At 39.9% G+C, this 26,172-nt stretch overlaps 1 pseudogene; it reads right to left on the minus strand.

Annotated features, from left to right (window-relative positions):
- Positions 1-20,004: 20,004 nt before the first annotated feature.
- On the minus strand, positions 20,005-20,141 carry LOC118708600 (annotated as a pseudogene).
- Positions 20,142-26,172: the final 6,031 nt, after the last annotated feature.

Raw genomic sequence — 26,172 nt, forward strand, 5'->3', positions numbered from 1 at the left:
TGAACTCCTGCTGGCTTTATGGATAATCCTTAAGCCAACCAGAAGGACATTCAGGGACGCTATGATACCATGTCTTCATCTTGGATTTTCTTGTCTGAGATCCAGGGAGGGGAAGTGCTTGGTTGAGCATCAGGATTGGATGCTTGGTTCCTATAGAACGAGATCTAACTGATTAGTTCTCCAGATAGATTTGTATTGGATTATATTTTCTTAATCATTAAAAATGTAATTTATTTGATTGAGGGCTAGGATATTCAGAGTAGTCATCTTAACCTCCTCCAGAAATGGGAAAATACCTTGCTTTAATTTTCTCAGATCACCACATCCAGTGGGCTCCTGCAGAAGGAATGGTTTGCTAAGTCTCTAACCCCTACTGGGGCCCATTGCTTTCACAGGCATCAGCATCTTGATCAACAGCTTCCCCCCACTACCCCCCTACTCCCCGCAGTGCCAGGCTCCTGGCATAATGTCACCAGGCTCCTGGCATAATGTCACCCGACTTGGGCCCTCCTGAGAGTCCACCCATCCCTAGGTGACTTCTTGCCCTCAGTGAAACTTCTGGGCCACAGGAGAAGCCTGGCCCCTCTGGGCCTGTGGCTTATTGGGACTGAGTTGAGCTTCTCAGGTAATCCCATTGCACTCGGCTAACGGAAAAGTAAGCAGGAGCTGTGGGGATCGTGTCAGGTGAAAGAATCCTTCTGAATGCTGCCTCTGATCCCAGCGGAGCTGCTCCCTGCTCACAATCTCTGCGAGTTTATGACCAACCTTATCCTGACTTCTGTTCGTGGATTTATTCTCTCAGTCTGTTTCTCCTACATCCCTGTTTCCTCTTTACTTTCCTGCTTTGTTCGTGCCCCAGTGGAGTCCTGTGCTCCTGGCAATCCATTTTATGTTCCGATCCAATATAGGCTCACCTTTTTTAAGGTTTTTATCTGCCTCGCTGCCTGCTGCTCTATGGCAGCCCTGGACAGTCTATCTCTGCCACAGAAACCAGGTTCTGACTCCCTGCCTGAGTTCCAGACCCCAGAAGTATTTTTTCTCACACTTTTCTAGGTAAAGAGGATAGATGACTTTCCTGCACTTGGGTCTCTTTATTTTTCCTGTCCCAGCTGCTCCTAAGGAGGAGAGAAGGCTAGACTCAGGGCACGTTGGCCCAGGCTCCTGGGGTCATGACTTAATACAGTTTTGTGGAATAAATGGTACTTTTGATTCTTGTTTGTATGTCTTCTCATACACTTATTTCCCTGAGTACTTTCATATCCATTGCTCTATTTGTCCCTCTTAACCTGGAGCAAAGAAATTTCTGGATCACAAACCAAGGGAGGAGATGAAACAGAAATAATTCAGGTGTTTTCACTCGCTGAGTTTAGAGGCTTCGCACTGGGCTTTTCCATACTGTATTTCTGAAAACTTGTTACTTCTATTGCTTCCCTTGTTTCAGTTAATATCACCACACTCCACCATGTTATCCAACTTAGAAACCTCTGACTCATCTTCTATTGCTCTCTATCCACCCACTCACACCCAGAAGTCACCAACTATTATTGATTTGATCCTCTAAATATTTCTTCAGCCCACTTTTTCTCTACTTCTTTGAGTAGCAGCCAGGGTGTGATTCCCATCTTTCCCATCTATCACCTGGACCATTAAAATGGTCTCACAATTGGGTCTTCCCTCACCACACCTGCCAAACTAATTTACCAAGTGCATGTACTACACTGCTTTTAGGGTAGGTGATGTCTTCTGAAACATACACTTCAAAATCCAACGTTTCTCTCCCCTCGTGAAAGTCTATATGGTCAACAGGATAATGTCCCAATTCCATGGCAAGATTCTTTCAGACCTTAATTACCACATATATCCATCACACAACCTAGACTCCATCAAAATATCTTTTTAAGTACCCTCCCAACCCTTTGTGAGAAAGCCCCCCTTTTTGTTCACAACCAAAAGACCCACTTGTTATGCCCAAAGGATTCCTCCTAGTCTTCAAGATGCAGCTCAAGATACAACTATTTTCCCTCTGAGTATCTGTTTTTATTCCCTCCATCAGATACTGGTGGCTTACTTCAGTGTTTCAACGGTTCATTGTCTGTTTTGTGTCTTTTGCTCTTATCACCATGTGCTGCATATATTGACTGTTCTGTTTGTCTGACATACGGTCAGTGGATGGGGTAAAGACTAGTTTTAATCTTGTAGCTCTTTATTCCATTTGCCAGTTTTTTATTGCTATCACATCAGCCTTCAGAATGTGGCATAGTATTTAACAAGTATTAATTGTGCCTGAAATGTTAATTTTCCTGCCCACTCAAAAAAAAAAAAAAAAAAAAAAAAGTAAAAGTGACTGTCATTTATTTAGGGATTACTATGTTTTAGTCACTGTGCTTTATGTACCTAATTGAATTTTGCTTATTATTGTCTCCATATTCTTTTTAAGGATACTGAGGGTTATTATCTATTTACCTTTTCTTCAAGGATGTTACAAAATGATTCATCAGTCAGCCTAATAAATTAATTTGCCAATAATTGTTTATGGACTTTCTTGGGTGACTATTGCCCTTTGAAGGCATGATATATGGCTATTCATTAGGACCCTCCCAAACTTTTCTTTTAAATGGTGACACTAATGATGAGTTGGGGTGGTTTAGTGATGTGCTAGAGTTCTGAGTTCAGTATTAGCTCCTGCAAATCAACTATTAAAAATTTTAAGAATTATATTAGCTGGCCATTAAACTCAACCTTTATTAAAAATTAAATAATGTAAACTTATCAAACATATTACATTTTAAAAGTTGCTTCCTAATTATTTACTACATTTTACTATTAGCTATATTCTTGAGGTTATACCTTTATTGTAGCTGTATGGTATAAATACTATATGATGGTGTGCTTCTGTGTATCTCTCTCCCAGTTCAATATTTAGTGACATCACATTGGTGGTTTAAAATTGGCTATGATAAGAGTATTTATACCATAGGAAGTAGCAAGTACTATAACTCAGGACTTCTATTCTCATTCCTCCCCTGGTTATTAAACATTTAACAGAACATCATTAGGATGGGAGCATATTCAAAGATATTATTCTGCCAATATACACCAATATAGCCATAGAGATCGTTAAATTGTAAGAATATATCCGTACTGGTTTGCAATAAAACCTGCTGCTCTAAGTCCTTCAAGAGTCCCCCACTGGCTACACCATCCATTTCCTTCATTGGGATCTGTCCATGAGCTAGCCATTAAGTGATCAATGCCTGACCCAATAGGAGCCTCCCATACTCTGATCCTGCACCAGCCCCTTTCCGCTCTTCACTATTTCAGGCACAGTGAAGGGACAGAGGAGAGCACACTTTTGATGGGGAGTATCTTTCATTGGTTGCCATATTATACCAAGTAGGCAAACACTTACTCAATGAATACATAGAGCCAGTGTGAAAACATCAGTCTTCATTCTTTTCTGATGGAAGAAGTTCTTGGTGTCAGGGGACAGCCTATCCTGTGCCATGCACACCAAAATGGGTCACCATTTTCATCTAACAGGTTGATACCCAGTCTTGGCCGCATATTTGGAGTCCATGGAGGAACTCTTAGAAAAAGAAGAACTCCCAGGCCTCAGTTAAACCAGAATTTATTTCTGGGGATGAGAGGAGTGAGAGATTTAAAAAATCCTTATTTTTTAAAAGCTCTCTGAGTGATTTCAATAAGCAGTCACTGACCCAAAGTATAGAATGAGGTCAGAGATGAACAGTCTGCATATCTTAATTGGAGTTAGAGCTTTATTGTTCTCTAGTAGTGTGATTCCAGGCATGTCAGTTCTCTCTGAGCCTTGGATTCTATATCTGTACAATGGGAAGATTAATAACCCACCTCACATAATGCCACAGAAATTACACTAAAGTGTAAGTGAGAGCAATTTCTGAGTACTAAACAATACAAGTGACTTTGGCTGCTACTACATCCTTGCTTTGTCTAACAACTAAGCAGATAGCCAAGTTGCATATGTCAGTGTTAATTAAGAATGTTTTTTGTAGATGAGCCCACATCTGTGGAGATGAATAGTGTTAATAATTTTAAGAACACCTGGCTTAATTGTGGGATCTAGTTTGAATGCACATCACCTCCCAACAGTATCTTTGAAAGCCAGCTAAGATAGTGGCCTTGGTAGCACCCCAGGGCAGGGAGCTCCAAAGGTTAATTACAATTGGCTACTCCTGTGCCATTGCTAGTACCCCGCTGTTACATGTGGCCCTGTGTCACCTTGTTCTTTTCATGGAGCAGGGAAACCAATCACGCCCATGACCTTTGATTATCTTCCCTTTATTTTAGAAGCAAATATACATTAGCTTCCAGAATTACGCAAATAGAACATTGTGAAAACAATGCTCTAATTCCTTTGTTTGCTAAAATATGCTGAATCTGGCTAGAGGCTTATGTCTGAGAGTAGCAGATGAGAAACTCACTGTTTAACTTCTGACCAGCCTGGCCAGAGACTGGGCCCTATGTTTTTTCCCATGTACTAAGTACTAATGCTTCAGGAGGTAGAAAAGGCAGTGGCCTGACTTAGAAACCCAGGGATGCCACTGCTGATATTCAGGATCAAGCTGCTGGGTGCAGAAGTACCAGCTGTTCCCCCATCAGAAAGTGGATATCACAGACCCAAGAAAGCTGGCAGGAAAGAGCCAATTGGCAACATTTTTTCTTTAGGACAGTTTATTTGAACCAAAGTGATGACATAAGCCAGGGAACAAGATCTCAAATGCTCTAGAGAAAAACAGTTTTGTAGTTTGTTTTAGGCATTTGAAATTAAGGAGGGTTGCATGGAGGCAGGCAATAGAAAGGTGGGGATTGGATTACAGGATAGCTAACAAGATTACATGTTCTCTGGAGAGTGGTTATGGTGTATTTCAAAAGCGTGTTGTCCTAGATGCACAGAATCAATGGACAGGGCTTGCTTAAGGCAAAGATAAACCTTTGACTAAAGAAGTTACATGCCTGGGGTATGACTACTGATCAGGAATTCATGATCAGATTACCCTGTGAGATTACTTTCCGTAGAATCCCTTGTTGGTCCACATGAGGGAGGGATCCTGACAGGGAGGGAACAATGGTTGAGAACAGAAAGGTTCCAAGGAGCAGCTGTGGAAAGGACTCTGCAAAGAGTGTTCCTGATATATATATATTTTTTTCTTTTTTTCTTTTTTTCTTTTTCATCTTCTTTGTTTGAGTCTCCTCAGATTCAAGGTTTCAAGTGCAGTTTAATGGGAGGCTCTAGGGACATGAGCAGTGTGTGCAACTGGGAAGAAAGAGACAGGGCAGGGAATGAATGTGGCACTGTGATGTTGGCCACCATACCTTCAGACTGGACCTTAATTCCATAGCCCTTAATCCTAAAGCGAACTCTGGAAAAGGCCTCAGAAGTATCCAAGTAAAGGATGAGGGATGAGATATACCTCCACACTAGTGAATCACTGGTTAAAGGCTACCCCAGGGAAGGGGGATGTTAATTTTCAGACACCTGTCCACCTTGTCTGCATGCAATAGCCTGCATGCAATAAGCACATCTGACATTCTTGAAGTTAGGCCAATATGCTCCCACTTGTTAAGGAATCCAAGCAACATGGATGGACCTCATTCTATGGGTTGGCTACACTCTCATATTTTACTGAGTTTATAATATTGTAAAAATATAATGTGCAATGTGGTGAGAGAGACAAGCCAAACATGAAAGATTTTAAGGTGTGAATAAGCCCCGCTCAGAGCGGTCATGACCTTTGTAAATAGGAACAGATAAAGAGCAGAGATCAACGGGAAATGAAGGAAAAGGTACCCTTGCTAATTATATCTATTTCCACTTGTTGCTTTTATTTTGTCCTAATGATTAAATGTGTTCTGTGAAGGAAACTGAAAATATCTCTTCCTAATGGTAAAGGGCAAGCAAAATGTCAGGTTTGGGAGCTGTCATCATTGCTTTCTCTGTAACACTGGAATAATAATTTCTCCTCAGGTATCTGTTCCTAAATCCCCATTTCTGAGAACGATATTCACTGGTACAACTATCCAACATGAAATATTCTTTCCATAGTAAATGACAAACAAAATGCAGTGAACTGGTTATGAAAATCCAACCATCTGCATGTCCCACATATATGTATTCAGCACCAACCATGTGCCAGGCAATGCATTTGGCATTAGGAGTGAGAAGCAGTGACAACTTTGTTAGGAATTCACCTGATAATCATTTAGAACCTAGTTCAGTTCCAGTGGAAGAACTAGGAATGGGACTCTTGATCACCTCCCCATTTTGCCTGGAAAAGAGCCTCTCCTGTGCATGGAGACAGTGATCACATGACTCCTGTTTTCTGGGGGACCCTCCCCTCCAAGCAATACTCAATGGGAAAGCAGGATTTTGTTCAGTCGACCCACAAGTTGCATTCTGGTTGGTATTGGGCTCCAGGAAGATGGAAAGAAGAAAACATTGATTTGCCATGCACTGTGCTTGACACTTTTACATACATAAACATACATATTGCTGTGAAAAGAATATACTCTCAATCCCATAGGGGCTGCCCATTGTGGATGGTTATGTCAGCTCCTGAGTGTCTTTGACCTTCATATTGTCCAGCTGTTTCAATGTTTTCACCTGGTCCAAACCTACATTCCGTCTAGAATATGGGGTATGATAAAAGGTCCCTTTTCATTGAGTCACTAGCCTCAGGGTATCACTTGTGGCTCTGGCTCCCAAGCCTGGCCTCCCCATTTTACCATCATTTATAGCCGGCACACATTCTCTACTGTGAACTCAGTTTTGCTTTGTTCCTACCCATGAGTTGGATGTTTCAGACTCTATCTAGTTTCCAGCAACTTCCGGGTGGTATTACATAATCATTTCCATATCCAGTGATACAAGTTAGCTGTACCCCCTCTTATTGGGAGAACAAAATGACTCTGGTACTTATTAAACAAACATTCATTAATAAAAACTATGTGCTAGATTCTAAAGTCAAAATAGTGAAATAGCACAGACCTGGTTCCTGTTTGGATCAAGTTCATAACCTAATGGGGTGTACCTGTGAGGGAATACAGATAAGGAAACATGTAGGGCTATATTGGAGAGAGTTAGCGTGCAATGGCAACAGATGACAGGAGCCCCTATTTTGGTCTTAAAGGGGTGGTAAAGGAAGGATTTCTAACTGAAGCAACATTCAAGAAGATACCTAAATAGGTTACATGAAGAGAGTTTTACCAGGTGGAAGGGATGGGGAAGAGAGAAAAACAATCTACTTAAGGGAATAGTTAAGTAAGGGACCAGAAACGTAAGCCAGCATGGTGAGCCCTGGAAACTGAGTGGTGGGAGAGGACACCACAAAGATCAGCAGGGGACAAATCGCCATGTGTCTTGTGAGTCATGTTAATGATTTGATCTTCTGGCCTGAGATTACTTGAACCTATTGGACAGTTTGGGGAAGATGATGGAGGAGCAGTGACATGAATAGACATATTTTTGGAAGATCACTCTGGCTACTTTGTAGAGACTAGGAAAGGCTGAGCAGAGAGTGGAGACAGAAGATTTGTTTTTTCTACTTGTAGTTTGTTTTTGTTTTTCAAGCACATGATAGTGACCCAGAATAGGGTAATAGGAGTGAGACTAGAGACATGTTCAAAATTCAAGATATATTTAGAAGAAAAAGTAATATCATCATTAAATTTCTTATTGATTATAGGAATGAATGAGTGCTTGGTAAATACTTTTCATGTCTAAAGACACTTCATGCATTCTACTTCTATGTCTCAGAGAGTGACAATTGAGCTAAGTTATCAGTGTATTTGTTATTGTCAATGAAAAATGTGTGCTAAAATCCATACCAATATTAAGATTTCAATTTAAAAAGCATTTCTTGTTCAGTGTAGATATTGTCCACAATGAACTGAATCTCACAAATAGCTTTTTGCTTCAGTGAGGGAGTATTGGAATTGAAGAGAAAGAAAACACCTATAATGTTTTAATGACACTATAGTGGCTTTAGGTTCTGCTCACCTGTCTTTCTGACATATTTGCTCTTAACTTTGAGTGTTTTCTTATCAGATACTCTTTTGACTTACAAAATGATATGCATTAGCAGTAGTAAGTCAGGGTTTAAAACCTGGATTTCTTTTCAGAAATCTTTTGCAGACAATAATGTTTGAGGCAGTTCATGATTGAAAGCAAGCTATAAAAAGAAAGATCAATTAGAGTGAACAAGTAAGTAGCTCTGTACATTTTATTGTGTGATTCCATCATCCTATAGAATAAAAACCTAATATGCCAAGTGTCTGGTTGTCTGGTTGTCCATTAAGTCAATCAAAGCGTAATATGTTAATGATAAGCTAAGGCCGCACAACCTCTCACTATGATGTGCACTGACCACCAGAGGGCAGTCACTCCAACTGGAAGGTTAGCTTGCTGCTGGGGTCCAGTCAATCAGGACTGAACGAGCCAGGCCAAACACACCCTCGGGTCCTCCTGTGGTCCGTTCCCTGCTGGCCAATCTCCTTTGTTCCTCCCCAGCCCTGATCATGCACCAGTGAGGTCCCTCAGCCTGGCTTGTGCCTTCTCACAATCCAGGACCCCTCGGGGGATGTCCCAGAGCCAGTCTTGGCCCAATCCCACAGGCCAAGCTGAGGGATCCCACTGGTGCATGAATTCATGCACCAGGCCTCTAGTTAGAAAATAATAAATAATAAAGGAGCCTAGGTTATTTTGTTCCTCTGATGTCTTAGGGATTAAAAATGGTTGATACATGGGAATATTTTGAGTAGAGAGATAAGGTCCATGGTAATAGTTTTATGTTATCTCTTCTTAATCATGAATTTAGAGATTAGTACACAGATAGTAGATAATAGACATTTTGAAAAATGAATAAAATGTCACCTCTTTGCACTTGTTCTATAATTGCTTCTTCTACATTTATGGCATTCTGCTCTTTATTGAACCTAGTATGTCATATAAGCTGAAGTCATAATTACTGTTGTTTGTTTTTCTTTTGTTCTTGATAATGACCATTTTTAGTTAAGAAATTTCTACCTTTGTCCTGATTATATTTTTTTATGTGATGTGTAGCATCTTACTTGTAGATGGATAAATGATGGCTATGATTAGGGGGATGGGGTTAAAAATTTCTGTTATGTTTCTACCTCTCTACCTGAAGATATGCAGGGTGCTAAATTAAGCTACAGTCCCCAATTATTCTCTGCCTCCCCCCCCCCCCACCCCATAACTTGTCATGTGATGTCCATTGCCTCCTAGTGGGAGGAGAATTTTTCCTCACCTCATTGCCATCAAGTGCATGTGAGCAGATATGATGTAAGTCATATCTAAACTGGCCCTCTACAAGCCATTTCGTTGTTTTTCTATCAATGCTTTACTCCTTTCCATAAGACAAGAATGTGGGCTACTTCTGTAGCATAAATAATTTATTCTCAATAAGGTTCTATCACCCTTATTAATGTAAAACTGATTCTTGTGGGGGCAAAAGTCCTTTTATATCTAGAGCACAGATATATATATATATACAGTATGTAAACAGCTGAAAAACACCGGACTTGGTCCTCAAGATGGGGAATGCTTGCAGCAAAGCCACCAAGGGACAGTCATCCTACAGCTGATGTGTAACCTGAATGGGAAATAAACTCGGGATTTGGGGTTGTTGCCAAGGTGTAGCCCAGTGAAAGCTGACCGCCACAGTCAGCAGTCCCTTGGCTTTTGTGGCTCTAACAGTACTCTGGGCAATTTTCATGGCCTCTAATTTTTGGAAGTTTGATGTAGTGTCTGGTAGTACCTATTTTTGGAAAGCTCTCCTGGTAATTCTGAGGAACATTTTTAGGTATGGGGCCAGTGATGTTGGAAAGGTCAAAGGTCTATGATTCACTGGCAGAATCTAGGCATCTTGTGATTTGTCTCAGATGTAACATTTGCTATACTGAGCTATTTTAAAATTAGCTGAGGGCTATAGCAAACACTCAGTGATGAAAAGTAATCCTAGCCAATTTGCAAAGCTCCCTTGAGGCTTTTGTACCATTTCTCTCCTCAGAATTTCTGCAAGTCTATAGTTGTTTGTTGCTGTGTTTTTGTTTTGATTTTCTGGGGTGGGGGGACTGGTTCAGGAACTGACAGCCAAGTCTTTGGTGCTTTATTTCTACCCCAGCCTTTGTTTTCCACTTCCGGTTTGTATCTTGCCTGTGGAGAGCTGATCTGGGAAGGGGGGCCTTGTCTCAGTTCTTGGTTCCCTACTCAACTCCTACTCTATATTTATTTTTATTTTTTATTACTAATTGGTATCCTAATTGGGTTTTGTTGCCTACGGACCCAGAATCTTCTAGGTGCAACTCAGTAGCCCACAGCTGGTCTAAGCCTTTAATGGCAATCATGATTTCTATTCCCTGTCACCAGTGGTTGCTTCAAGGGCTGAGCATAGGAGCAGTTCTGGCCAAGGAGATGTGAGGGGAAATATGCTGGGGATTTGTGGAGATCTTTTTCTCCTCCTTTCTCAGAAAAGCTAAGAAGTTCCTGTTTTGTCCTCCTCGCTAACTTTTTGCTAGGGATGCCTATGGGTGAGGATGTGATGGTCAGAGAGAGAACAGCCACGTCGTGGTCATATACAGGTTGGGCAAAAGTAGGTTTACAGTGATTCATATGAAAAACCATATAATACAGGAATAAATAATAATATCAGAATAAAGTCTGTGTTTTGTGTACTCACAACCATAAACCTGCTTTTGTCCACCACTGCATATTACTGACATTTTGAAGAAGGATAGAAAGTATTTTGACTTTGATACCATTAAATTGCTGTTTCAATACTTTGTATGTGAGAGCTTTAAATGTCTTCACTGTGAAAGCCACTGTTAATTAACTAGGCATTCTATAATTGCAGGCAAAAACATCACTAACTTCCTTCTCCAGACACTCTTTTCCAACTACTCCTGCTCACAGGTACTTTTCGTTCAAGTTCCATATTGTTGCTACCTGCATTTGGTTCTTGTGTCTTGTTAAGTATTTCACACATACACAGCTTGCCTCTCTAAAGGTTTTGTCAGCTTCCTGTAGACAAGAAACAGATTGTCTATTTGTTATTTTAAGTGTTCCATACAATGGCTTCTTAGGATGGAACAATGCATTTGTCAACTGCCTGAATGAGGTTTATCCTACAAAGGTAAGCATCTCAAGCCCAAATTATTAAAGTCTACTACTTGCCCATGTTGATAGTGTCTACAGTCAGCTGAAACCAGCCTTTTTCTCTTGTCATTTTGATGAACTATAAATTAAAGAACCAGGCACTGAGATACACCACAAAGATTCTATGAAGGAAAGACTAATACCCTTTTGGTAAATGTAGCTTTTGCCCCTGCCTAGTGTGTTTGTTCCTTTTAACCTCTTAGGCCTATGCTTTTAATGACCTCCTTTGTCTGTAGATATTTGAAACATTAACATAATTATCTATCTTAGCATATTATAACTACCTCATGCTGGGGACAAATATTGAAACTATCACTAGTAGTTCATTAACAGGAACACTAGTCACTCATTAATAGTGTTGACCCAATTACATGTTGTGTATACCAGAGACAAATAACTATAATTGCAACTAAAAGTGATTTCCTAAACATGACAATTCCCTTTTTTGAAATGCAAAGTGGAATGCATTATTTGGATTTGCCATATAAATACAGGTTTAAATGAAAGAGAATCATTCAACCAAATAAAATAAAAATCCAATCTAAAGAGACGCCATTTGGAATCAATTGGTCCAGCACACACTCTGCTTTGAAGGATCAGAACATTCCGCACTGGGAGCAGAAATTAAACAACTTAGAGACAATAGAAGCCAGACATCTGGTAAGTGATATCCACCCTGGCCATCAGCAGGTAGCGATTTTCTTTTGAAGCCATTCAGAGGATTGTTAGTTTCCTGGACAATGGGAGTCTGATGAAGCATTCATATGATCAGCCCGGAGGTTTTCAAGCTCCACTGGAGAGATGGAAAGTCAGGGAGATTTGTGTGAAAAAAGATTCATTATATACACATATGCATGTAGACATAAATAACTAGGCCTCTATCTCCTGTGAAGAAACCCATATAAATAGAAGCAAATGTAGTGTGATACCGCATTTGCAGACCAAGAGGATGCTCTTGTACGAGACAATTACCGGGATAGGAAATTAGGCAAACATAGCCCAGAGGAACCCGGAAGAGACAGCTCTGAGAAAGGAAATCTGTGCCTAAGTCAAGGAGTTCAAAGCTGAGACATTTCTCCAATTTGAGCAGACTGTTCCATTGCCTCTTTTCTATTCATGGAAAAATGCCACCAGAGGAGGGCTGAGGGGTGAAGGGGGAGGGAGAAAGGACAGAGGGGAGGATGGTCCTGTGAAACTCACTGCCCAGAAAACCAACTTCTGAGATTTCTTAGAAAGTCTCCTTTGGACAAATGCTGAGTGCAGTGGTGGTGCCTTTTCTCATTCTTAAAGGTAGCAAGGCCGTGTAGTAGATAAAATGCTGTATTTCCCTTGTAGAATGTTAACGTAGTCAAACCCATACAGAGTGTGGGACCCTCCTAGGCACTGCATGGTTGGGAGTGCTTGGGTGTGGGAGTGCTCTGGAGCTGAGCAACCTGTGGGCCTGCCTTTCAAGGAGATATGTCCCTGCTGCATTATTATAAGAAAATTGATAAGAAGATAGTCTTCCACAACTTTACTTGTCAATTATGCTTCCATAAACCATACACAAGAAGATAATCCTGGTTAATGCTCTATCCGAGAAACAAATAAAGGTCTAGAACAGTGGTCGGCAAACCGTGGCTCTCGAGCCACATGAGGCTCTTTGGCCTTTTGAGTGTGGCTCTTCTACAAAATACCATGGCCTGGGCGAGTCTACTTTGAAGAAGTGGCATTAGCAGAAGTTTAAGTTTAAAAAATTTGGGTCTCCAAAGAAATTTCAATCGTTGTACTGTTGATATTTGGCTCTGTTGACTAATGAGTTTGCCGACCACTGGTAGAACCTCCACTGTGGGAATATGAGAAAGACAGAGCAGCTGAGTTCTGGCTCAGACCCGAAAGAGCTGCAGGGTGTAGGTAAATGCTCACTCTGGTCCCCACCTCTCTCTTCTAAGTCCTGCACCCCACGCACAGGCAGCTGTGAAGGTCACAGGGTGCATGGTTCACATGGCAGAGCACACAGGGACCCGTCACTGCCAGCTCCTGGCATGTAGGCAGAGCTGGGGTTGATTCCTGAGAAGGAGGAATCTCTCAGGGAGCCCTGGGAAACCCTGTAGCAGGCTTGGGGTGCTTGACCGCCGAGAATGTGCTGAGATTGGAAGTTCATCTGATCCAGGGAATCAATTGTAATTGACTTATGTCCCACAGATTTTGCCAATTCTGCAGGAGTCTTTGATGGAAAGTCATTGGGACTTGGGACTTGGTGTAGTTTCTTAACATGTACGGTGCGAAGGAAACGTTTTTGTGCTTGCTTTCTAAATGGAGACCCCTTCCATCTTTTCTTCTGTGCTGTTAATCTGTAATGTATTCATAGACAAGAAAGGAATTTGAATGGAACTGCCTCATTTCGTAGCCCCCTGCAATCCAGAAGGAGTCATTTACTAGCTTATTTCAGGTGTACCACAACCTCAGGTACAGTGTTTTGTCCATTTCACTGAGCAAGCGAAGGGAGCACGGGCATTGGCCAGGGCTTACCAAGAACAGAGTAAGCAGAGACACTGTGGTCTCAGCTTCCCTCTGTTTTCACAGCATTTTTCTCTCTCCTGGGAGCACAGCACAGGCCTGGCCATTTTCATATCTGGAGAGAAGTGCAGATTTGGAGAAATGCCATCTAACCAGCTCCCTCTACCATGTCATCAGTACGTTGTATTGCACCTGCCTGCTCCTCAAAGTGAGGTTTATTTTTATTTTGTATGACCAGAGTTGATAATTTGACTAGGAAGTCATCTATGCTTTCTACACAATTAAGGCAAATGATAAGATAAACCAAAGACAACACCTATTTTAAGGTAGGTTCCACATTCGTCCTAAGAGTATGACAATGGCAAGGAGTTATTTTCTCACTGGTTAAATTCTCTCTCTCTCTCTCTCTCTCTCTCTCTCTCTCTCTCTCTCTACACACACACACACACACACACACACACACACACACACACACACGAATGGGCCATTCACCTGTGAAGTCCCTGCTGCCTTCTTGATTTAACCATGAAGGTTTCCCCCTGGGGGTTAGGAGATCACGCTCCAAACTTGGGCTCCAAATCATCACAGTTCCCTAGGTGTGGGATAGAAGGGGACTTCCTATTCACATTTTTGAATTTTGAATTCAGGGTCTTTTGACTTTATTTCTTGCAATCTATTCAAAGCCATATTGTGCAGCAGGACTTTTCAATACAGAAATATGCAGTTTTTATCTTTTTTGAATACATTGGAACAGCAATGGAAAAGACAGTTTGGAAAAGAAAGTAATGTCATTGTAGAGTTCTAATCATTTCTTTCTCCCTCTGATCACTCTCAAGATCAGTCCATAAGATTGTGTTTCAACTGCCAAAAAAGTCTAATGTAACAGTTTGAAATACAAAAGCAAGTTTTGCAGGATAAACAGACAAGAAACTCCCACAAATTTTAACTCCATAAATTAAATTCTCTTGGTGAAGTTCTGATTATCTGCAGAAGGAGGAGAAGCTGGCTGCATATGTATCTGAATATGAAGATGTCTGAAACCAAACCTAGATATCAGAATGAAACTCACCCTTTTATACCTGGCAATGGTAATACTCAAGAATAATGTGTGTCTCTGTGTGTGTTTGTGTCTATATGTGTGTGCATGTGTATGAAGTTGGAAGTGCCAGAAGCCTGTGTCTGTCCACAGCTCTGTTACAAAGCACTGTTTTGCAGGATTTCTCAATTGATCTTCCCATTAACACTGTGAGGGAAACCTCACCAGTAAAGTGGCTTGCAAATGCCAAGTAAGATGATAATGGCTTTGATGATAAATGAGAAAAGGGGAAGGTATCTGGAAGACTGTTCACCTTCCTACATAACCTCATCTTTGGTAACAAAGAATAAATTTTTACTGAGCATGACCTTTCTCAGCTCGGCTTAGCCAATGGGAATATATCAAGGAATTAAAAATTGATTAACTTTAGAGAGAGAGAGAGAGAAAGGGAGAGAGATATCATATTATTGTTCCACTTATTTATGCATTCATTGGTTGATTCTTTTCTGGGCTCTGACCATGGATTGAACCCACAACCTTGGTGTACCATATTGGCATAATGCTCTAACCAACTGAGATACTTGGCCAGGGCAAAGGATTTTGTTTTAAATAGAACTTTCTGGAAAAGGGTACCTACCTTTTCTGGGTGTCAGGCACCAAGGACAAAGCAAGTTTGGGGTTAGACAGCATCATTTTGGGGCTGGCTAGCCTCTCTGTGGAATAAAGCCATCAGAGAAGTGGCAAAATGAGATGGAGAGTGGCAGACTGAACCCTGGAAGCCTGCCTTTGCCTGCCTCCATGAAGAATTTGGGGAAATAGGGACATATGTCTCCTTTAGATGAGTGCCAAACTTGGCAAATAAACATTGTTGGAGAAGGTCATTGGGAGGGGACCACCGGTTGACCCATAGGCTGGACCTGGGCAATCAGAGGCTCCTCATCTCTCTCCCTTCCTGATATGTACATTCTGCCTATGGTTTTCATGGTGGGAGTTGTTTTCAAAGATGCAGCCTTGAGAGAGCAATGTGTTGCTGGGACCATCTGGATGGTACACATGACTAAACCTTGTTAAGGCCTCTATATGCACTTTGAAGATGCTGGTGGGAGTGGGGATCACCTTGTCTTGCAAGCACCTAAGACCAGCCTTGGAAATTAGCTTCTTTGCTTGTTAAAACTGCCACCTACCATTCTGGGCAGGAACCAAATGGAGGGTGGCAATGAGGGGAAAAAAGGAACATCTGTAATACTCTCAACAATCAAGAAGAAAGAAAAGTGGATTACACATACACAAGAAAACTATTAAATAATGGAATTAGGAGGAGGAGGACACAGGGAAGAGAAGAAACTAAACCACATTACTCTGGGTGAAGGGGCACCCATCTATTGTTATAGGATCTGTTGAAACTGGCTTCTGGGGACTGTGAGCATGAAAGTACCTTTTGTATTTATAATGGTGATGCTGAGCCATCAATGGTGAGCTTAGCCACCTCAGACAGGTCCTGTTTCAGAAGTGAAGCCAATAAATTGTACTTTCTCGAACACAAACTAACAAATAAACAAAAATCCTGCCATCTATTATTCTGGAATGGTCTATTTCTTTTCTTTGGTTTCTCCTTGCCCGCTCTGTATAAGACTCTGTTTTAGATGTCACCCAAAGAACTCCTAGGGTTGCAAACCCACAAAAACCTTTGTGCAAAGGGAAGGCTACCCGACCGCTTCCTCCGGAGGATGCCGTTCATGCCAGAGTGCATGACTTTGAGAGTGGAGTGTGGGCTGGGCACATATGTGCAGTGCACACACTGAGCAGTCATTTCTTGCATCCCTGGGTTTCCTAGTAGCCATTCCTGCAGCCACCATATCCCGAGACTTGGCCATTACATGCGTCAATAATCTCACTTCTTGCTCAAGGAAGTGCAAAGTCACTTGCAATCAAATGAGTCTTGCATTTGGTAAATGGAAGTCTGGTGCTGAGAGTATCAGATCTCAGAATGCAATGTGGGCTGCAGGCTGGAAAGTTGTCTGCATGTGTTAAGCTGTACTCAGTAAATGGTTAAAATATGGCTTATTGAATCTTGGACACACAGAGGTTGGTTTCTAGTAAGACTTGAATTTTAGAGTTTAGGTAAAATTAGTCTGTGGTTTCAGTTTTGTTTTACTTTCTACTATATTTATGCAAAGGTTATGCCCTGTTTAAATAGGACAAAGAAAAAGAGGGAGATGAAAGAGGTTTTAAAATCCCCCACTCTTCAATAAAGTTTATATTATTTCTTCTTGAATATCAGGTCTCTATAATGATAGATAACATATAGTTGGGTTTTGACTTAGCCCATTTTGGGAATTTTTGTCTTTGGTGGAGGAATTGAACAGTTGGGATATAATGGGACCACTGGCATATTTTTTAAATTCTTTTTAAAAAAATTTAATTTTGTTCTGTTTTTAGAATAACTTGTCTGTATTTTCCTATATTATTATTATTATTTTTTGGCTTATATAATCTTATCTTTATGTCTTTATTTCTTCTTCTGTCAAAATCAGAAGAGAAATACTAATATGTATGTGAGAAGCTTAATATAATTTGATTTCATCTACCTCCAGATAATATGTTAGTCATTTGTTTTTTTTTTTTTTTTAATCTAAATGCTTTTAATAACTTTGTTTTCATTTTCTTAGGCAACAGCTTTATTAATATGTAAGTTACATAGTTCACTCTTTTAAAGTGTACACTTCAGTGATCTTTAGTATATTCACATAGTTGCATATTGATCATCCTTATCAAATTTCAGAACATCTTTATCATCCTCCAAAGAAACCCCATACTCATTAGAGTTACACAATGCCCTATTTTGCCCAGCCCTGACAATGTGTAATCTTTCTGTCTCTATAGATTTACTTATTCTTGATATTTATATCAATGAAATCATACAATAATAGTTATTTTGTGGCTTCTTTTACTTAGCATATGTTATAAAATTTATCCCTGCTGGATTGTCATTTCTTTTTATAGTTGAGAAATATTCCATGCTATAAACATGCACATTCTGTTTATCCATGCATCAACTGATAGACATGAGGGTTATTCCCACCTTTTGGTTATAACACATAATGCTATTATGAACATTTCATTACAGTTTTTGTGTGTACATATGTGTTCATTTCTCTTGGCTGTATACTTAGGAGTGAAATTGCTGCATTATATGGTAACTTTATGCTTAACATTTCGAATAAATGCCAAACTGTTTTCAAAGCAGCTGCACCACTCTGCATCCCACCAGCGTTTGAGGGCTCCAATTTCTCCTGTTGTTTCTTTTCATAATCGCCATCTTAGTGAGCATCTTATTGTGGTTTTGGTTAGCATTTCCCTAATGACTAATTGAGATGAATGTCTTTTCATTTGCTTATTGGCTATTTGTATATCTTCTCTGAAGAAGAAATTCTTTGCCCATTTTAAAATTGGGTTATTTGTCTTTATATTGTTTAATTGTAATCATTCTTTATATGTCATTCATACTGGATCCTATTCAGATATATGGTGTGCCAATATTTTCTCCCACTTGTTGGGTTGTCTTTTTATTTTGTTGATAGAGTCCTGTGAATTTTAAGCCCAATTTATCTATTTTAAAACTATTATTATGATTTTTTGTTTACCTTCATCTGAGGATAGTTTTCCATTGACTTTTAGAGCAAGTGGAAGGAAGGGGGAGAGACACACAGAGAGAAACATTAATATAAGAGAGAAACATCAATTGGTTGCCTCTCACATGCACCCGGCCGGCTCCAGGGATTGAGCCTGCTGCCAAGGTATGTATCCTTGATGGAATTGAACCCAGGTCCTTGAACCGACACTCTATCCACTGACCAAGCTGGCTAGGGCTATTTTTATTACTTGTGCATATGGTGTAATATCTAAGAAATTGTTGCTATTTCAAACTTATGAAGATATTCACCCATATATATTAAAAAAAATATATATATATATTTTATTGATATTTTACAGAGAGGAAGGGAGAGAGACAGAGAGCTAGAAACGTCAATGAGAGAGAAACATCGACCAGCTGCCTCCTGCACACCCCCTACTGGGGCTGTGCTCACAACCAATATACATGCCTTTGGCCGGAATCGAACCCGGGACTTTTCAGTCCGCAGACCGATGCTCTACCACTGAGCCAAACCGGTTTTGGCCATATATATATTTTTTAATCGAATGCTTTTACACTTTTAGTTCTTACATTTAGACAAAGGTACATGACTACTCTCTTTAGAAAACAAATCTTCCCTCTTCTGCCAGGACCAGATAGGGAGAGACATCAACTGCATGGAGCAGGGGATGGGGCACAACAGCTTCTGAACAAAGCTAGTGAATGCTCTTCTTTGTAGCCCCACCTGTACCTCCACTTCATAGGCACCAGGTGCCACTGCTACTATACTAAGATTATGACCTGTCAATGCCCATGGTATAAATCGGGCTGCTGCTCAGCTTTCCCTTTAACTGCTTTGGGATCCAGCACACTGGTAAGTAAGTTGATTCTTTCCTATTTACATTTCAACTTAAAAAAAAAATGTGCTGCTGTTTTATTTTTTTCATCTCCTTTTCTTCCTTTTGGTCTTAAGTCTGAAATAAAAATCTATTTTGTAGTTTAAGTAGGAAGTCAGAAGGGAGCAAAAGCAATATGTAAGATTTTTCCCACTTAATAATTAGTGTCAATACCTCACACATTATGTTTTTATGTTTTCTGACAGCCTTGGTTTCCGAAGTTGTGGTGAGTCTTTTAAAGAAATTGCCTTTGTGGGTATCTTAGTGATAGGTTGATTGAGGTTGTATTGAATTTTCTAGTCAGAGACCATTTTGAACCAGAAACCATTGATTTTGAGTAAAAAAAAAAATTGTGACTTGATTGGATTAAAAACTAGAATTGGAGATACTGGCTTTGGATATGATATTCCTTAAGAGAAAGAGCCTTTTGCTACATTTTATAAAATGACTTTTCCCGCCACCGGAGGCCTCTTTCAGAATATCCAGGTCATCGCAAATAATAGGTATTCAGTGTGTGTGCTCAGGCAGCCACTTGTTTGAGAGCTTTTTTTTTTTTTTTAAAAAAAAAACACAAAAAACAAAACTCCTTAAAAGAGCTGCCTATAGGTCCTTTATTATGCTCACTCCCTTGGCAATATCAGTCAATTCCATAACTTTAAAATGCCGCCAATAAGCTTGCAACTCTGTATCTGACCTCATCTTCAAGTTGGGATTCCTTTAATCCCCTACTACTTAGATATCTAGTGAGCATCTCAAAAAAGAAATCTGTTTTTTTACACTTCTTCCTAATTGGGTGCTCTACAATGTTTAAAGAAACATCTCTAGTAACAAACTCTAGAAATGATCCCTAAAAGGTCTAATCTTCAAAAAAGAAATCTTAATTACACTGTCCTATTGATTCCTCCCCAGGTTATTTCTATCATAGTAAATGACCCTGTTGCTCAAGCCCAAATCCTGAGTAAATTATTATAGGTTTGACTGAGAGTTTTCCCAAAATGTGGGCATTCACTGCTAAAATAGGAAAGTCTCAGGCAAACTAGGATGAGTTGAACACCAACTCCAAGGCATTAAATATGTGTCGAATAAATGAATGATAAGTTTCTTGACGATTTGTTATCCTGGAGAATCACAGTATAATAGAAGTGGCCCATTTAAACTGATGGTGAACTTCAATCTGTCTCCCTGTCTCTTTTGTAATCAGAAAGCCAAAAGTAAAAATGTTGGAAAAATTTGAACTTCGTGTTGAGAAACTGTAATCAGCTATTGTATTAGGGGGAGAGTTCTGAGTTGGAATTCACTTATATAGTTCAATTTTTCCTCCAATATTACCTAAGTTCTCACTTAATATCATCAATAAGTTCTGAGACTTTAAGCAAAACAATTTATAATGAAGCCAATTTTCCCATAGGCTAATTGATGTAAACAAGAGTTCAGTTTCTATGGCTTCTTATCAATGTTATAATGAAGTGACATTGAACAAAAAGATGTAATTTGAGGACCTGCTACATTAGAAACTTTGTTCTATGCATCAACTTACAATTCAATAAAGTATTATCTGTTTGGAAGAGATACCCTAGCATGGTCCCCGTGTGTTATTGGAATTATAATTGGGTAAGGATTCTTCTTCATGTGGCTAAGTAACATAAATAACAAAAACAAGTCTATATATATATATATATATATATATATATATATATATATATATTTTTTTTTTTTTATTTTTTTATTTTTTTATTTATTTTTTTTTTTTGGGGGGGGGGTGTTTAAATCTAGTGTTTTCTGGTAACAGAAATTTAACTCCATCTGGCTTAAGCCCAAAAGAGAAATTAATTCATTAATAAATAGTAACTTGCCTCTGGGTGTCAAGTTGTCTTTTAGACATTGAGGATAAGACAATGAATAAGATAGAATCAAGATAATGCATACACAATGTGCAGGTAGGATAAACATTCTGAGACTAAGAACCTTGAAATTATGGAATAGAGAGTGAGGAGTACGAAGGGAGATGGAAGAAAGTGAAGGGAGATGATGTCTTTGGTGTCAGTCAGCGTCTCCAAGGAAGTGATAATTGAGCAGAGATTGAGTGAAATGGAGGGAATTATGCAAAGGTCTTGGAAAAGAACATTTTAGCAGAGGGAAGAACATGAGCAAAGGCCTGCTTGGGGAGTAGAAGGTTGGTCAAAGGGAGCTGTGAGGGAGGGAGAAACAGAGGATGAGGACAGGGAGATAATTGGGGTCAAATCCCTGTAAGCTTTTAAGTGATAGAAAGAGCTTTGGATATATTTTATGTATGATGAGAAACCAGGTTGATCCCTCTGGTTTCTGTGGGGACAGCAGACAGTAGGAAGGCAAACGTGGAAGAGAGGCCTGCTGGAAGACTCTTCCATTTATCCAGATGAAAGTTGTTGGTCTAGACTAAAATGGAAAAGGTGAAGAGAAGTGATCAGAGTACACTTCTGAACAAAGGTAGAACCAAAAGGATATGATGACAAATTAGTTCTGGATTGAGAGAGAGAAAGGAATAAAATATGACTGTGTTTTTTTTTGGTGGGAGCAATTTAGAAAGAATGGACTTGCCATTTGCCTTTGTAAGGGACTTGGTGCTGGTAGGAAGGAGGCATATCTGAGTAGGGGAAACTTTTCATTTTGGACAAAGTGTATTGTTGAATATTCCTATCAGATGTGCGAGAGGAAGTGGTGAGCTGGGAGTTAAGTGAACAAATCTGGGGCCAGAGACAAATTTGGAGATGTTAGTGAGTAGATGGTATTTAAGGCCACGAGATGGAGATAGCCTAGAAAGTAAAAAAACTGAGAATTGGGGCATTATATCTACAAGGCACTTAGAATAAATGTTACTTAGCAAGTATTAATGATAAAGGATATTTAAGTGCTTCTTAAAGTAACTAACTAAATAATAATAATCCCAACACGTGGAAACCAGGCAGTGGAGACTGAGAAAGGGTAGCCAGGGAGGCAGAAGGAAAATAGAAAGAGTGTGGCATCAGTAAAGCTGAATGAAAAGTGATGTAAACAAGAGGATGTGACCAGCTTTTGTTAAAAGCTGCTGAGAAGTCAAATAACCAGAGGCCAAAAAAATGTAAAGTCCTCAGGAGCAATTAAACTGGAGAACTTGGGGGAGAGAGAATGGGAGGCATTGTGCTTCAAGTTGAAGAAAAGGACAGCCCAGTCACCAAGTATTTAAGGCTGAGCTTGTAGCTGGGGAAGAGAGGAGGACAAGTTCATGAACCCCTGGGGGGAGGCTGTGCTTTGGAGGTGGGGCTGGCAACCAGCATGGGTGCCTGGAAGAGCCACACCTGAAGTACAGTTGCCTTGAGAGCCTGTGTGAGGGACTCTCCATGAAGACAGTCCAGCCATCTGCAAGGCTGCCCAGTTCCAAATGGACAGCAGCGGCCTTGGCAGTGAGATGGGCAAATGAGATTCTGCTTTAGATAGAACAACAGTGCTGGACAGATGGTAAAACCTGGTGCCAATGGTGCATGTTGGGGCTGTAGCAACAATAGCTGCCATTGCAACTGTGGGCTGAAAGGTCTCTTTTGGAGATGGGATAACAATGCTGGACCTCGAAGATAATATCAGGTAGGCTGAGTGTTGAGCAGGATCTGATTTGATTTTACCAAATGAAGGCATGTACATTTTTGACCCTGTAAGTATATGGTGGAGCACTTTGCACCTCATACACCAACATCTCTGCTCTGAGATTGTGTCCTCTTGGGAGAGCTGCAACATTGCTTCCATGGGTCTAGGTATGAGCAAAATAGTTCATGGTATGAGCAAAATAGTTCTAGGTATGAGCAAAATTGTTCATGTCTGGTGACATGCACTTCAGGGGCTGCTTTTTCTTTAAGATGATTGAGAATGATCAAGTGTGAGTGTGCAATTGGTAGAACTTCAGTTATAGATGTGTGCAATGCAGACTGACATTAATGATTGTTTCCTGCCAATACAATCTTTCCTTAACATTGTGAAAACATTCACAAGCTGTCTCATATGGTCTGTTCTCCCTGGCATTGCATAAGGTCGCATGCTCACTGAACAGGCCAGTCTGCGCATGAATTTACTCAGGGTGTCTCATCACCTTGGCAAATGTATATCAATGAAGTGTATAGTTATGTTACCTTGAGTAGCCCCTAAAGTGTGGCAGCATAGAATTTCTGAACTTCAAATTTGACTACTTTGCAAGTCAATCTTTGCAAGTCAAATATGGTTATAAAACATTCTGTGGAAACAATGACTTATTAAGGTTTTGACTAACATATACTGTATGTTTATATATGTGCATGTGGTTATAATATTAATTCTAGGTGTTCTGGTGTTTATTTTTTATTTTGGAACCTAGAACACTGTTTTAACAACAGTGGGGAAGTTCTTAATGGTAGCCTTGATCCCATCAGTTGGCTACCAGCCTGCCTTGTTGGCATGCTGGGGGGAGCTGGAATAGGATAGACACAGCTCGAACTTGAGAGAGTATCTCAATCCAGTGGCTGAGTTGCTACTGCTCAGGAAGAACATGAGGTGTCTGAAGCACGGGCATGTCTAGATCAGTAAATCAGTAGACACACATCAGTCTGGCAGAGGCACTTCAGGGACAAATAGAAAGTTGGAGAAATCCATAGGAGCAGATTCTAGGGCTTCAGAGTTTTGAATGATCTGTTGGGGTTCCAAGGCCAGGGATTAACACAGCTAAGTAAGAGAGCAGGGCCAGGGGCCCAGGTAAGGAAATAAGGGAGCAGGGTCAGGTAAGGAGACCAAACATTTGTTCAGAGCACCAGCAGGAGGCAAAGTCATCGTTCTGAACCATTTGGTCTCAGCCAATGGCTTTTCTATCTTCCTTATTAGTGCAGGGAACAGTCCTCCTGTATGACCAGCCAGGAGAAGATTCACTCATCTACTGATTCATGCAGCTGATGTCTTAGATTCAATACTCGACACAATAGCTATTGGTCTAGCTTTTATTATGAGCTTATCTGTTGGGTAAGATAGACCAGTGTTTTTCAACCTTTTTGGGCAAAGGCACACTTGTTTCATGAAAAAAATCACGAGGCACACCACCATTAGAAAATGTTAAAAAATTTAACTCTGTGCCTATATTGACTATATATAAAGTAATTCTCTTGAATAGGAATCAAATAAACACAAAGAAAGTATTTTATAATTACTTTATTATGAAATATTAAGTAAACAAAATAGTGAAAAATTATAAAATTCTTGTCTTGTCTGCACCTACGGCACACCAGGCAACATCTCGCGGTACACTAGTATGCCGCGGAACAGAGGTTGAAAAACACTGAGATAGACATGAAATGTATATTTTAATAATGAGAAATGAGGGTTACAGTAAGAGCCAATTCCAAAGTGGAAAGGGAAATAAGAGAGGAAAAAGAAGGCCGTGGTTTGGGCCATTGCTGTCCCTCAGACATGACTTTAATTGCTGAGCTTGTCTCTCTGTCTCATAGTCCCTGAACACTCCTAGCTGAGGTCACTTTGATGTGATTAGTCAGTCTAACCCCAGTTCTGTCTATAACTTGCTTGGTCCTGCCTTGCCACTCATCATGTGCTGGTGATAGTTCCTCAGGAACAGGGCTCCAGCCTCTGTCCTGTGGGACAGTTCTTCAATCACTGGGTCATACCTCGTTCCCAGCAAAGGCATCCTGCCTTGAGTGTTGATTTCTCCAGGTTAGCATTTTCTGCCCAAGGTTAGACTCTAAGAACAGTCACCAGAAACTGCTGCTGACTCTTCCTTGTGCTAACCACAGACCTGCCTCAGGGAACATCTCATCTCATGCTCCTTTTCAATTTGGATGGACACCCTCCATTGTGAGCTTGGTGCAACCATTCTTCAAGTCCTTTTATTCTGTCGCTTCTTTCAGATGGATTTCTAGGCCTTAGAATAATATATATATATATATATATATATATATATATATATATATATATATATTATGTATCTCAAAAAATGTAATCTTTTAGCACAGGTCTACTTTTTGTCAGACTCTTTACTAGATCTATACATTTCTCTGGGTAGACTGTGACCACCTTCCCAGACCCTAGTTCTGGGAGTGACAACTAAAACCATTTGTGAAAGAAATGCCTATGTGTGAGTAGACTTCCAGCTTGTTGATTTCAATTGCCAACTTCCCCAGGGCCGACTTCTCTCTCCAACTTTGGACAGGATGACTAGCATTTGTTTACTGTATTTGATGTTAAGCATCTCCAGGGGCAATGTGTGTCAGAAAATGCACTGCAACACCATAGTCTTCCAAAAATAAGTGTTACTTCATTTCCATGACTGAATCTGATCCTTAATAATTTTTGTTTTAGCTTTTCTAGTTTAAAAATGTGTACATGTTGGCAAAATAAGAAAAAAGCACTAATTCTTGTATGAGAAGGCGTATTGCTTATTTCCATCTATAATTTTTGACTTTTTGCCTTTCACTACACTGCTAAACATCACAAATTTTAATTTAAAAGGTAATTCCTTGGTTCACTTGTTTATATTGATGATCATCACTAGCATAAATAAATATCCAGCACTTGTTAGAAAGAATAGATTTTCTTAGACAGCACATCTGACTATTAAAGGATAATAAGAAGGTTCTTGTCTAGAAAGTAATCAATCTTTTCTCTTGTAACAGCCAGACTTTGAAATAATACTTAATACTAAGAAGAAATTGCAGTGTTGTAGAATGAAATATATTTGAAAACAAATCAGGACTTATAGTATTAAAAATGAGCAATGTGAACTATTTCTTTAAGGACATACTCTGTATGTAGATATTATTTGTCAAGTTGTTTTAATTATTTGTCAGATTTATTTAAAAATATTAAATATATATGTGTGCTCTGAATACGATTGTCAGATGCTGATAGGCAGAAA

This window comes from Pipistrellus kuhlii, unplaced genomic scaffold (assembly GCF_014108245.1).
Source record: "Pipistrellus kuhlii isolate mPipKuh1 unplaced genomic scaffold, mPipKuh1.p scaffold_m20_p_6, whole genome shotgun sequence".
NCBI classification, from domain to species: Eukaryota; Metazoa; Chordata; class Mammalia; order Chiroptera; family Vespertilionidae; genus Pipistrellus; species Pipistrellus kuhlii.